Source organism: Tupaia chinensis, unplaced genomic scaffold (genome assembly GCF_000334495.1).
Source record: "Tupaia chinensis unplaced genomic scaffold, TupChi_1.0 Scaffold000146_1, whole genome shotgun sequence".
In the NCBI taxonomy this organism is placed as follows: domain Eukaryota; kingdom Metazoa; phylum Chordata; class Mammalia; order Scandentia; family Tupaiidae; genus Tupaia; species Tupaia belangeri.
In genome coordinates this window covers 2939260-2952496 of record NW_006159616.1, presented here as the reverse complement: position 1 = coordinate 2952496, position 13237 = coordinate 2939260, and the positions used below count along the sequence as shown (strand labels likewise).

Here is a 13237-nt window from a genome sequence, read left to right as displayed (position 1 = left end):
CTTCGCCCTACAGATATATTCACAATACTCCTTTCTTTGAGAGAGAGAGAGAGAGAGAGAGAAATGTTTGCTATAGGGTGTATGTGCTTGCTGGAGAGACAGAGACAGAATGTAAGAAATCACCCCCAGGGGGGATGGCTACACCACAATCATTCTCCTCCATTCTCCTCTTGGGATCTTGGGCAAGCATGCATACTCGCCTGGTGTGCGTTTTAAATCACTAGGTCCAGGACTCAAACCACAGTCGACTACGTCATAGTTCAACAATATAACCATTATGGCATCTGCTGATTGCCACAATACCCCTTTCAAATCAAAGTATGGCCAGATCATGATGCAATGGCTAAGGCAGCTGGCTCTCACTTGGCTGACCATGCAGTTTAAGTTCTGGACCAAGAGGCTTGAAACACAGGTCAGATATGTGTGCACACATGCCCAAAAAAATCTCTAAAGAAAGGAGAAATAGAGGCTGTAGTGTGATCATTCCCCACAAAGTTGTTTGTTCTCACTAGCTTGCTCTCTTTCTCTCTCTCCCCAACTCTCTATCTTTGGTAAGTGCAGTGTCCTCTTACAAAATTAAAAGGAATACACACACACATAAAATATAAGGCCTGAAAACATTCTGAATTATACACAGATATACAGAGAGAGGTGAACTATACTAGTCTCAGCCAGCTAGAGAACATACAGGTTGAGACTCCCTTATCCAAAATCCTTAGGACCAAAAGTTACTCAAGTTTAGGATTTTTTTTCACTTTCTGAATATTTGCATGAACATAATTCATTGTGGAAGATATTGTGGAAATGGGACCCAAGTCTAAATACAACATTAATTTATGTTACGTAAAATGCCTGATGATAATATTATATATTTATAGTGCAGTATTTTGATTACAACCTATTACATGGGAATTTTAAACTTCTAGTAACATGTTGGCACCCAAAACATTCCAGATTTTAGAGAATTTTGGATTTTACATTTCAGATTAGGGACGCTCAACCTGAGTGTAATCTTAAAAAGAAGGAGATAAATATGGGCCAGTGGGGTGGGTGCTGGTTGTTAAGGCAGCTAGATCCCACATGGCCAACTGTATGGCTTGATTCCTGGACACAGCAGCTTGGAGAAACAAACACACTGGGCATGTCTGTGCATGTGCCCAACATTTCAAAAGGCGGGAGAAATAGAAAGGAGGGGATTTGGGACTGTGGTGTGACCATGCCCTGGGGAAGGGAGAGGTTTTGTCACTTTTCCTCTCTCTTTCTTGCTCTCTCTCTCTCTCTCTCTCTCTCTCTCTGGAAAGTACATGCACCCTCTGGCAAATTATTTTTTAAAAAAGAAAGAAAAAAATGAAAGACAGAAAAATGATGAGAGAAATGTACATCCACTGTCATGGAAAGGTGTCTATAAAGTAACATTCAACAGCCAAAGAAACTAAAGACAAACCCAATCTGTGTTTCTTTAAAAAAAAAATATATATGTGCACAGGTAGAATACACATAAGCATATAAAAATAAAATGTCTTAGAGGGGCCAGCAGATGGTGTGGTGGTTAAGGGCCTCCCTCATGGCCAACTGCAGTTCAAGTCCTGGACCTGGGCAGCTTGCTTTCTTACTTTCTGTCTCTGTCTTTCTGTCCCTCTCTAGTCTAATTAAAATAAATAAGTAAATACAGTTAAATAAAATAATTATTTTTAAAAAATTTTAAAATATGTCTTAGACACATACCAACTTAAAACTGGCTACTTCAGAGAATGAAAGGTTCTAAGGGGAGGCATAAGATACAACTGATAAATTTTATTTTTATATACTCTGTATATGTACTTTTACTTTCTCTAAGATCAATAGAATTGATTATTTTTATAATAAAAGCATAATTAAGACAACCTCTGTCCTTTAGCGTCCCCTTAATGTAATACAAAAATGCAAAGCAAGACAGAAAATTTAGTAGATCAGCTACTTTGCAAAGTTCTAAATGATTTTTTTGACTACTGTCCTTTTTTTTGTTCCTTTTAAATATTTATTGTAATTTATAATTTACATATAATCATTACACATCTTTGTAGGATAGAGACTGGTCTTTCTTTTTTTTTAACTGCTGCTTTGAACAAGATGTTTATTCAAAATAAGCTGTCCCAAACGACTTAACCTTTACAGAATAAACAAATGTAAGGGTTTATGCAGCAGATTTCTTGTGGTAGGCTTCTTTTCTGCTGGCTTCTTTTCAGCCACTGGCTTCTTGGTAACTGCAGCCTTTTTTCCCACCAAAGGCTTCTTCTGCTTCTTAGCACCAACTTCCTTTCCTTTCTCCCCTACTACAGGCTTCTTGGCTGCAGCCTGCTTCTCATCAGATTTGGCCTCTAGTGTGGCTGGCACTTTATCAAGCCATTTTTTGTGTTGTTAACAAATTACCCAAGAAAATGTAAAAACGGAGTCTTTCTCAAAACTTGATATATACTAGTGAAAAAGGAACTATCACTTGCATTCCTGGCCTGGCAAAGAATGGTGTTCTGGCACATGGTCTTTGTATATGTGTTAAGTTTCAACATGATTCTCAGGATTTTCAGTGGATTCTTCTTCAGGACTCTGGGGTGGATCTTCTTACGTGGTGCTTAGAGGGCTCTTTGGATCTCTGGACTTTTCAAGATTTTGCTAAGGTCTATGTTCATCATCTTGTGCATGGGAAGGTTATAGTTTCTCTCGAGGGAAGCAGATTTCCTCCAAGTGCCATATAATTCATCTAACTTCCAGAAGACACTTTCAGTCCAAATGCAGAAACACCCCACAAGCCCACCAGAAGCAAGTCTCAAAATGTTCAGCTTGCTTACACTAAACAGAGTGAGTCCAGGGATGTTTCTGAAGGCCTTGATGATACCATTGTCCTCGCTATAGATGATGCAGGGTCCCCTGCGCTGGATATGTCGATGGTTTCTCATTTTACCCTTGTTAGCTCTCATTCGCTGTTAAGTTTCTTCAGAAGCAAAACAGCTTCCTTGGTTTTCTTAGTGCCTTCAACTTTATGTTCAACCACCAAAGGAAGTTCAGGAACTTAGACATGACTAGAGCTGGAAGACCAAGGCGGCCAGGGCAGAGCAGATGGTGTACCGCTTTTGGGTTGTGTTCACTCTGTGGTGCCAATGCTGCCAGGTCTTAGTTGGTGCAAACATGCGACCTCCTTGACGTGTATTTCCAAAAGTACCCTGGCCAGAACGGTGAGTCCCACCACCTTGAACTCTGGGAATTGAAACCACAGTTCTCCCACTACCCCAAGACTCAGCATTGGTCTGAGGACCTACTAATTCACTGACAGCAAAGGGCTGTCTATTATTTTTACACAAGTCAATGTGAACAGAGTTCACGATATCTGGTCAGATGGGAGCCTTGAATACCGCAGGCATGGTGACATTTTGGCCAGATGACTCCCCCTTCTCAGAGTACACTGGTATCAGTGGACAAGCACATGCCATGGCAGGAAGAAGAGAGGACCATGCTCCTCTCGACCCAGCGGCTCCCACAAAAAGGAATGGTCTTTAAAAGCATGTATTGGGGCCAGCATGTGGCACAGTGGTTGGAACACTGGACTCCCACATGGCTGATCACTGTTCAAATCCTGAACCTGGCAGCTCGCTCGTGCTCTCTCTCTCTCTCTCTCTCTCTGGTGAAATTTAATTAAATTAATTTTTTTTTCAAAAAGCATGTATACAGTATATAATAAACAAATCAAGGGTATTGACCAAATTTCCCACCTCCAACATTTAGCTTATGTTGTCAATATTTGGAACCTGCTCCACTGGTTATTCTGGAAGTATGTACTAAATAGTCTATGACATTCTTTATTGTGAAAAAGTTCTAAAGAAAAGTAAGCTGATTAAAAATCAGATAACAGTAAGTCTCATAAATTAATGAGGATGGGGACCAGCAAATGGCGTGGTGAATAAAAGCACTAGGCTCCCACATGGCCAGCCACGATTCAAGTTCCAGACCTGGAGGCTTACTTTCTCACCTTCTCTCTCTCTCTCTTTGTCCCTCTCTGGTCGAATTAAAAATAAATAAATTAATTAATTAAGTTAAATAAAATAATTACTAAAAAAATGAAAGAGGATGGATTTTTGAAAACAAAGATAATATAGCCAAGGAAAGAAGAATTTGTAATTTCCAAGTAGAGGACTGTGGGACATGGGACTTTATATTCTGAAAAGATCTGTGGTAACATTGATCCAGTCAGAGATAGGTAAGATTGCATGTAACAATAGCTCATTAGGAAGAGACAGAAAAAGAAAACTTTCACTCACACACTGTAAGACTATATAGCAAGACTATATAGCACTGTACTCTGTACAAAGAACTAAGTCCTCAAAAAGGCAAAAACAAAATGAAATTGGAAAGAGATGTTTAAAAGTGAAGACATGGTAAAGTCAGTGATTTGGTGATTTACAGGCTTTACGATGTTCTTGGTTTTAGCCTACTTTAAATTCATTCCAAATAGAGGCCCAGCTACTTGTAACGTTTTTGGACTTTTCCTCTATTATCCGTATTATACAATGAGTATTGGTTATAATAAATATATAAATTAAACCAAGTGTTGAAAACTGTCTTGCAAATAATTGGTTAATCTGTACTTAAATCTGCTTATGTGTAGAATAGTTGAATCTGCATTTTTAGCCTTTTAGTGGGCAAGTTTAATCCTGACATTCAATGTTGTTATTGTAAGTGAACTCATCCTTTTAACTAGTTGTTTTGTGTTTGCTTGCTTCTATTTATTTCCCTTTAATTTTGCTGGTGTAGTATTATTCCCTTAAACATTTCCTACAGAAGGGCTAGCAGGTGGTGTGGTGGTTAAGGGCGCTGGACTCCCACATGGCTGACTGTGGTTCGAGTCTTGGACCTGGAGGCTTGCTTTCTTACTGTCCCCCACCTTGCCCCACTTTGTCTCTCTCTAGTCAAAAGAAAGAAAGGAAGAAAGATTGATTCTTCAAAGAAAAAAAGAATTTCCTATGGACCTGGGATCAGCAGATGGTGTAATGGTTATGTCACTGGAGTCCCACACAGGCTGACTGCAGTTCAAGTCCTGGACCCGGAGGCTTGTAACACACCCGGTGCAAATCCCAAGAGGACAATGGAGGAAAAGGGATTATGGCATAGCCATCCCCCGCAAAGGGTGACGTCTCACTTTCTGTCTCTCTGGTGAGCACATGCACCTTATAGCCCCCACCCCCCAAAAAAAAACACCTCTCTCTCCAAAAAAAAGAATTTCTTAGATACACACTACTAGGTATAGTAGTTAAGGTGCTGGACTCCCACATGATCAACTGCAATTTGAGTCCTGGACCCAGTGGTTTGAAACACACAAGGCCGGTGTGTGACTGTGTGTGTATGTATAACCAGAATTCCAGGAGGAAAATAGAAGAGAAAGGACTGCAGTGTGACCATCCCCCCGGGGGGCGATTTCTCACTTTCTCTCTTTCTTTCTCTCCAGCTAGCACACTCCCTATAACAAAACTCTTTCAAAAGAAAAGAATTTCCTAAATAACTGGTTTAGTTTTGGCAAATTCTTTTAGTGTTTGTTTATCTGGGAATGATTTTATTTCTCCTTCCTATCTGAAGGATAACATTGCCAGGTATAGTACTCTTGACAAATGCTGTTTTTCTTTCAACATTTTAAATATATTTTCCCATTCTTTTCTAGCTTGCATTATAAGTAACTTGACATTTCTCTCTTGCCAGTTTTAGAGTATTGTCTTTTTCTTTGATTTTTATGAATGTGGCTATGATAGGTCTACTTGCTGTCCTTTTGATATGGCTTTCTGGTACCTCTTATTATTTCCTGGATTTGGATGGGGGAGTCCAGAGACATAACCATTACACCATCTGCTGATCCCAGTTAATTACTTTTTTAAAATTGTGATATAAAATACCTAAAATAAAATTTAGCATCTTAACATTTTATTTTACTTATTTACTTAACGATTTCTGCCATAGGATCCATGAGCTCGCTAGGAAGACAGGGAGAGGGGAAGTGAGAAATCACTCACCAGTGGGGCTGGCCATGCCACAATCTCTTCTCCTCCATTCTCCTCTCAGGATTTTGGGCGTGCACACACACATGCTTGGTGTGATTTTGAAACTGCTGGGTCAAGGGCTCAAACTGCAGTTGCCCATGTGAGATCTCACACCTTAATTACCACGTTGCCTGCCAGTCCCCCATCTTAACTTATTTTTAAGAGTACGCATACAGTAGTGTTATCTATATTCACACCGTGCAAATTATTAAGAACTTTTTCACCTTTCAAACTGAAAATCTGTAACCACAGATTCAATTTAAATTTAATTTTCATACATTTAATTACTAGAATTCAAATAGTTAATATGGCCAATGACTACTATAATGCACAGCACAGGATAGAAAGCTAATCCCCAGGTTTTATCATGTCTACCTTTGCTATTACTACAAGCTTCTGTAACTTCACTTCTACAGAATTACAGTAATAGTCAACAAATAAATTACAATGTAAAATGGAGAGAGAAACCGAAACCTAGCACTGAACTTATGCACTGAACTTATTACGCAGTCTTAAGCATGTCATTTTTTACCTCAGCAAACTAAAAATTAAGTGTTAAGCCACTTTCAAAATGTGGAACCACCAAGCAATGGGTATCTCTGTGACCTTATGAGTGAGTCTGGGAAATAAAATACTTTGATAATATTAATGCTAAGATGTCATTTGTCAGGACCAGCAAATGGCATAATGGTTACATCACTGAACCCCATGTAGCTGACTGGAGGCCTGGACTCTGCAACTTAAAACTCATGCCAGGAGTGTGTGCCTGTGTGCCCAAGATCCAGGATTGAGGCATGGCCATGACCCCTGGGGATGGGGTGTGTGTGTGTGATCTCTCTCTCTCTCTCTCTCTCTGTCTCTCCAGCGTCTGCACTTACCCTACAGCAAAAAATCTCTCTTAAAAAAAAAAAAAAAGTCATGGGACCAGCAGTTAGCGTAATGGCTATGTCACTGGACTCCCATGTAGTCAACCACAGTTTGAGTCCCGGACCCGGTGGCTTAAACTCACGCCAGGTGCATGTGCGTGCGTGCCCAAAATCCCGAGAGGAGAATGGAGGAGAAGGATTGCAGCGTGGCCATCCCCCATGGGGGGTGATTTCTCACTTTCTGTCTCTCTATCTCTGTCTGTCTGGTGAGCACGTGTGCCCAATAGCAAAAAAAAAAAAAAAAAAACTCTCAAAAAAAAAAAAAGCCTTTTGTGTGTGCTGCCATATACATTAACTAAAACTGCTGCTATCTCAGTAAAAACCAAGGCAATGGTAACCACTGTATGTTTTATCCCCACACTTATACCACACATTAACATTTAAAAGAAAGGGAAAAAAGGAGAAAAAAACAGTACTTAAGAATGTCACTTATTTTCTTTATCTAGCTATGGGGGTGGCCACCTCTCAATGGGGTGCAGTCATGCTGCAAGCCATTTTCTTCTATTTCTTTATCCTATGGGGATGTGAAGCAGACAAGCACAGGTGCCTGGCATGTCTGTCAAGCCAAAGGGGGCTGGGATTTGAACTTTGGTTGACTATGTGAAATCTGGCTCCATTAACCACTAGGCTACAGAACCAGCCTAACAGCCTCTTTTTAACAATAAACGTTATTAATTTTTACTTTGAAGTTATCGTAGATTTATATGGAATTTGAGAAATAATACAGAGAGATCCTATAAACTTTTCATTTATTAGGTCACTGGGAAAGTCATGACATACTTTTCTATGCAAAAGTGTATCCTAACTTTGCAGAGAACTCAATGGTTTCCTCTAATGAAATAACTACAGTGCAATATCACAGTTAAAAAAACAACATTAATATGCAAAAGTGTATCCTAACTTTGCAGAGAACTCAATGGTTTCCTCTAATGAAATAACTACAGTGCAATATCACAGTTAAAAAAACAACATTAATATCATTCAGAATTCTCCAGTTTTACATTCACATGAGTGTATTTTTAGTTCTGTGCTATTTTATCACATATGTAGATTCCCATAACCACCACTTCCAGCAAAACACAGAAAAGCTTCCTCGCAAGGATCTGTGGAAACACCCTACTCTCATTATAGCTTTAAGTACCTTCCCTCTCCATCCGCTCTATGCCCTAACCTTAGGCAACCACTCAGGTATTCCCCATCTCTATCACCTGTTAATACAATGTTACATAAATTAAACCATGCTATGTAAGCTATAGCACTTTAAAATAAATAAATAAATAAAATAAAAAAAAAACAATAAAACAACAATCTATGTGACCAAAGGAGAAGACATAAAAACAATGTTGCTAGATACAGAGGATCTTCCTAGAAAAAGTACTTAGACTAGCATTTGAATTATAAACACACTATTTATTTAAAAGAACATACAAAGCTATGTTTATGCAGATTTAGGTATGTGGCAGACATTTTCTTAAAAATGAACAAATGAGTCTGTCACTTCAAGGAAAGCGAAGTACTTAACAATGGTAAGATTACAACTTACAAGTTACAGTTGGACTTCTGGAAGTGTGTATCTATCACCAAGACCTTGACAGCTTTCCTATATATAAAGACTTTTCTGATAAGAATGTGGTATTTTAAATTTTGTAGTCATTTTTAGAATTTTTATTTATTTTTCAAATTTGCCAAAGGTCACAAGTGCTCACCAGAGAGGGAGGGAGGCAGGGTGGAGGAAAGGTGCACCCTCTGATGGGGTATGGTCACACTGCAATCTCATCTGCCATTTCTCCATACAGGTATGGATTTGGGACAAATATCCACATGCACCTGGTGTTTTTTTTCAAGCTACCAGGGATGGGATTGAAACTGCACAGTTGGTCAAGTGGGATCTGACTCCCTTAACCACCAGGGCATCAAGAATGTGATTTTTTTTGGAGATTTTTTGCTATAAGGTACATGCACTCCCTGGAGGAAAAGAGAGAGACAGAGAGACAGAAAGTGAGAAATCATCCCCCGGGGGGAATGGCCACACTGCAAATCCCTTCTCCTCCATTCTCTTCTTGGGATCTTGGGCACACACGCACATGTGCCTGGTTTGTTTTAAGTTGCAGGGTCTAAGACTCAAATAGCAGCAGTCCACCAAGGTGGGAGCCCAGAGACATTACGCCATCTGCTGGTCACAAGAATGCGATTTTAAAGTATTTTATAATAAAAGTTTTGAAACAGGGAAGCTATGTATAACTCAGAGAAATATTTTCCGAATAATGACTGCATAATGTTACAAAACCATGCAGAGTAAATAATCCACTCAAGTGAAAGACAGACCAATGGATTTTTTTTTTTTGGAGAGTTTTTTGCCATAGGACACGTGTGCTCGCCAGACAGACAGAGAGAGACAGAAAGCGAGAAATCACTCCCCAGGGGGGATGGCCACACTGCAATCCCTTCTCCTCCGATCTCCTCTCGGGATCTTGGGCACGCAAGCACACGCACCCAGCGTGAGTTTTAAGCCACAGTCCGGGACTCAAACCGCAGTTTACTACATAGGAGTCCAGTGACATAGCCATTATGCTAACTGCTGGTTCCCCCTAGACCAATGGATTTTAATGTAAGTTTATCTAAAGTTCACAGACATGCTTTTGACTTCTATACTGCAACTAACATTTAACAAGCCACCACTTGCACTTGTCAAGTTTGGATAAGCAAAATGTAGTATATATGTATAAAAAAAGAAAATTCTGACACATGCTACCACGTGGGTGAATTTTGTGGACATTATGATAATGAAATAAGGTGCTCAAAAGAAAATAAATACTGCTTTATTCCACTTATATAAGATATATAGATTAGTAAAATTTATAGATAACAGAAAATGAAATTGTTGTGAGGAAGGAAGGAAAGAACAGAGTTATTTAATGGGTAGAGTTTCACTTTCCGAAGACGAAGAGAGTTACAAAGGAAGATGATGGTGATGGCTGCACAGCAGTGTGAGTGTACCTAATGCCATTTAGCTGGACTTTACAATGGTTACGGGTGGTGAATTCTGGTATATTATTTTACCACAATTAGAAATGTGTTTTTAAAGTTTGTTTATTGGTAGAGAACGAGAGAAAGAAACATCTCGGAAAAGTGTCACACCCTAATCTCCTATCAGCCTTTCCAAGGCAGCCAAGATCTTGGACATGCTTATGTAGCCAGTATGTGCAGCATGGACATGGACACCAAAGCCTGATCTTCCACATGGCTTCCAGTACTACAAAACACTGCACTAGCACTGAGCTACCACAGATAGGCCTAAAAATATTTTTTAAAATGTCTAACACAAAAATTGTTGTGTAATTATCTATTGAAAAACATCTAAATATATATCTGCCATATGACCCAGCAATCCTACTTTTGGGTATTACCCAAAAAGACTGTAAATCACTCAGTTGGAGAGACATTTGCATACTTGTGCTGATTGTAGCACTACTGACAGGAAGTCATGAAATTGCCGTAAGTGCTCAACAACTGACAAATGAATTGGGAAGTATGGTACAGGCACACAATCAAATACTACTCAGGTCATAAAGAACAACAAAATCCCAACTGATATAGTGGATGAACCCAGAAGATACAATGCTAAATTAAATATGTCAGACTACGAAAGACAAATACTGTGTTTTTGTTTAACATATACCAAACGTTAGCACTCTTTGATGAAAACTGAAGGACTCCATAGCACAGAGATTGGCAGATACCAAAAAGCTGCTTGGATGAGGCAGTGGGGGGGAGGGGAGTAGTGAGGAATTTTAATTTTTACTTTCTTTTTTAATTACCAGAGGGAACATGTATTTGCCAAAGAGACAGAGACAGAGAGAAAACACTCCTCAATGGGGCGTGGTCATGGTGCAATGAGTCTTCCTCCATTTTTCCTTCCCATGAGGATTGTGGATAGGCAAGCACATTCCCCAAGTTTTCGAAGTTACGGGGGACAGGGCTTGAACCATAGTCAGTCATGTGGGATCCAGTTGACAGTGAACAGCACTAAACCACTGCACTACAGAACTGACTCTTGTGAGACAAAAATTTGTATTATTTGTCAGAAGATGTGTGTATTAGCCAGAGACAATGGAGGGTAAGAAGGCACCCCACCCCCATAGTCATGCCCCCTTCTCCTCCATTTTTACCTCTTTTGGTATCTGGAACATGCATGCACTTGTACATGAAAAACAGTCTGTTTTTCAAGCTGGTAGGTCCGAGACCTAAACCACGTAGTCAGTCAGTCATGTGGGATTCAGCTGACTTAACAACCACTGCACCAGCTGGTCCAAAAACATCTGACATCAACATAGAATGCATATAAATAAGGAAAAGAGTTTATAGGATGCTAAAACATGGCAGAGTAAAAATTACAGACAATCTGGAGGCCACATGGGCCAACAGATGGCGACCCACATGGCCAACCAACTGTTCAAGTCTCAAATCCAGTGGCTTTGAATTCACACTGGGAACATGTGCATGTGTACTCAAGATCCAAGGAGGAGAGTGGAGGAGAAGGGATTGCAGAGTGGTCATTCTTCCGGGAGGTGATTTTTCACTGTCTCTGTCTTTTTCTTTCTGGTAAACGCACGTGCCCAAGGCAAAAACTTCTACCCCCCACAAAAAAAAAAAAAAAAAAAAGAGGCAATTTAATACATAAAAACAAACAGACAAAAATCTAGAACAGGAGCCAGCAAATGGAGGGGTGGTTAAGGCACTAGACTCCCACATGGCTGACCATGGTTCTAAACTCACACCTGATGGAGCTTGAAAATGACGCTGGGCAGGTATTTGTACATGCCCAAAATCCCAAGAGAAGAATGGAGAAAAGGACAGCATGGCCATTCCCCTAGAGGGTGATTTCTCACGTTCCTTCTCTCTCACTCTCTCTCTCTCTCAGTCTCTCTCTGGCAAGCTCATGCACCCTTTGGCAAAAACCTAAAAAAAAAAAAAAAAAAAAAAAAAAAAAAAAAAAAAAAAAAAAAAAAGAAAGAAAAAGAAAAAAAAAACCCTAGAACTATGATCAAATGTGCACAACATAATGTAATGTTCAATGTTAAAGAAAATAAGTATGTATTTATCCTTGATTTGACTATTGTATACTATATGCATGCTTTTTTTTTTTTTGAAGTTTTTGCTATAGGGCGCATGTGCTCGCCAGAAAGACAGAGACAGACAGAAAGCGAGAAATCACCCCCCCAGGGGGTATGGCCATGCCGCAATCTCTTCCCCTCCATTCTCCTCTCAGGATCTTGGGCACGCATGCACACGGACCCAGTGTGAGTTTAAGCCACTGGGTCCGGGACTCAAACTGCAGTCGACTACATGGGAGTTCAGCGACCTAGCCATTATGCTAACTGCTTGGTCCCTATATGCATGCTTTTTAAAAATAATACTGTAGTCCACAAAGATAGACAGTGAATATATGTAAACTAGAAATGATCATTTTTTTAAGAGAGATTTTTGCTATAGGGTACATGTGTTCACTGGAGAAACAGAGACAGAGAGAGACAGAAAACGAGAAATCACCACCCGGGGGGGATGGCCACACTGCAATAATTTCTCCATGCACCCTATAGCAAAAATCTCACCTTAAAAAAAAAAATCATGTTGTATACCTTAAATATAAACAAAAACACTTTTTCCTAAAAAAGAGTAAATAAAATGTTTTCAACTGGACTTAGCTATCGAGGGCTAAGTTCAGATGTGGGGAAAGAGAAAGCCCTTCCTCAGCTCCATCAGACTGGCAAATGCAACAGGCTAGCTCACTGATGCCCGGTTACACCAGCAACAGCACCATCTGCCTGTTTCCTTCTAGTCATTTCTAGTGTTTCTTGATAGCTAGGGGAAGCTTTTTGTTATTTTTAATTTGCCAGAGAGAGAGAGACAGAAAGGGGGAGAGAGAGAGAGCATTCCCTTAGGGGTATGGTCACGCCATGGAAGTCTCTTCTCTATTTCTCCTTCCTTTCGAGATTTTGGGAATGCACACGTATGTGCCCAGTATGTTTTCAAATCACTCAGTCCAGGATTAGAACCATGGAGCTGGCCATGTGGGATCCAGCTCCCTTAACCACCATCTAGGGGATAGACATTTTTTGGAGAGGTTTTTGCTATAGGGTGCATGCACTCGCCAGAAAGACAGGGGGAGACAGAAAGCGAGAAATCATCCACCCGGAGGAATGACCACGCCGCAATCCCTTCTCTCGGGATCTTGGGCACGTACGCACACGCGCC

General features: G+C 40.1%; 1 protein-coding gene and 1 pseudogene across 10 annotated transcripts in view; both read right to left on the bottom strand.

Annotated features, from left to right (window-relative positions):
- EIF4G3 (eukaryotic translation initiation factor 4 gamma 3) overlaps window positions 1-13237 on the bottom strand; it is a 418798-nt gene that overhangs the window by 245112 nt on the left and 160449 nt on the right. The gene's annotated exons all lie outside the window — the stretch shown is intronic.
- LOC106734553 (60S ribosomal protein L4-like) lies at window positions 2149-3500 on the bottom strand (annotated as a pseudogene).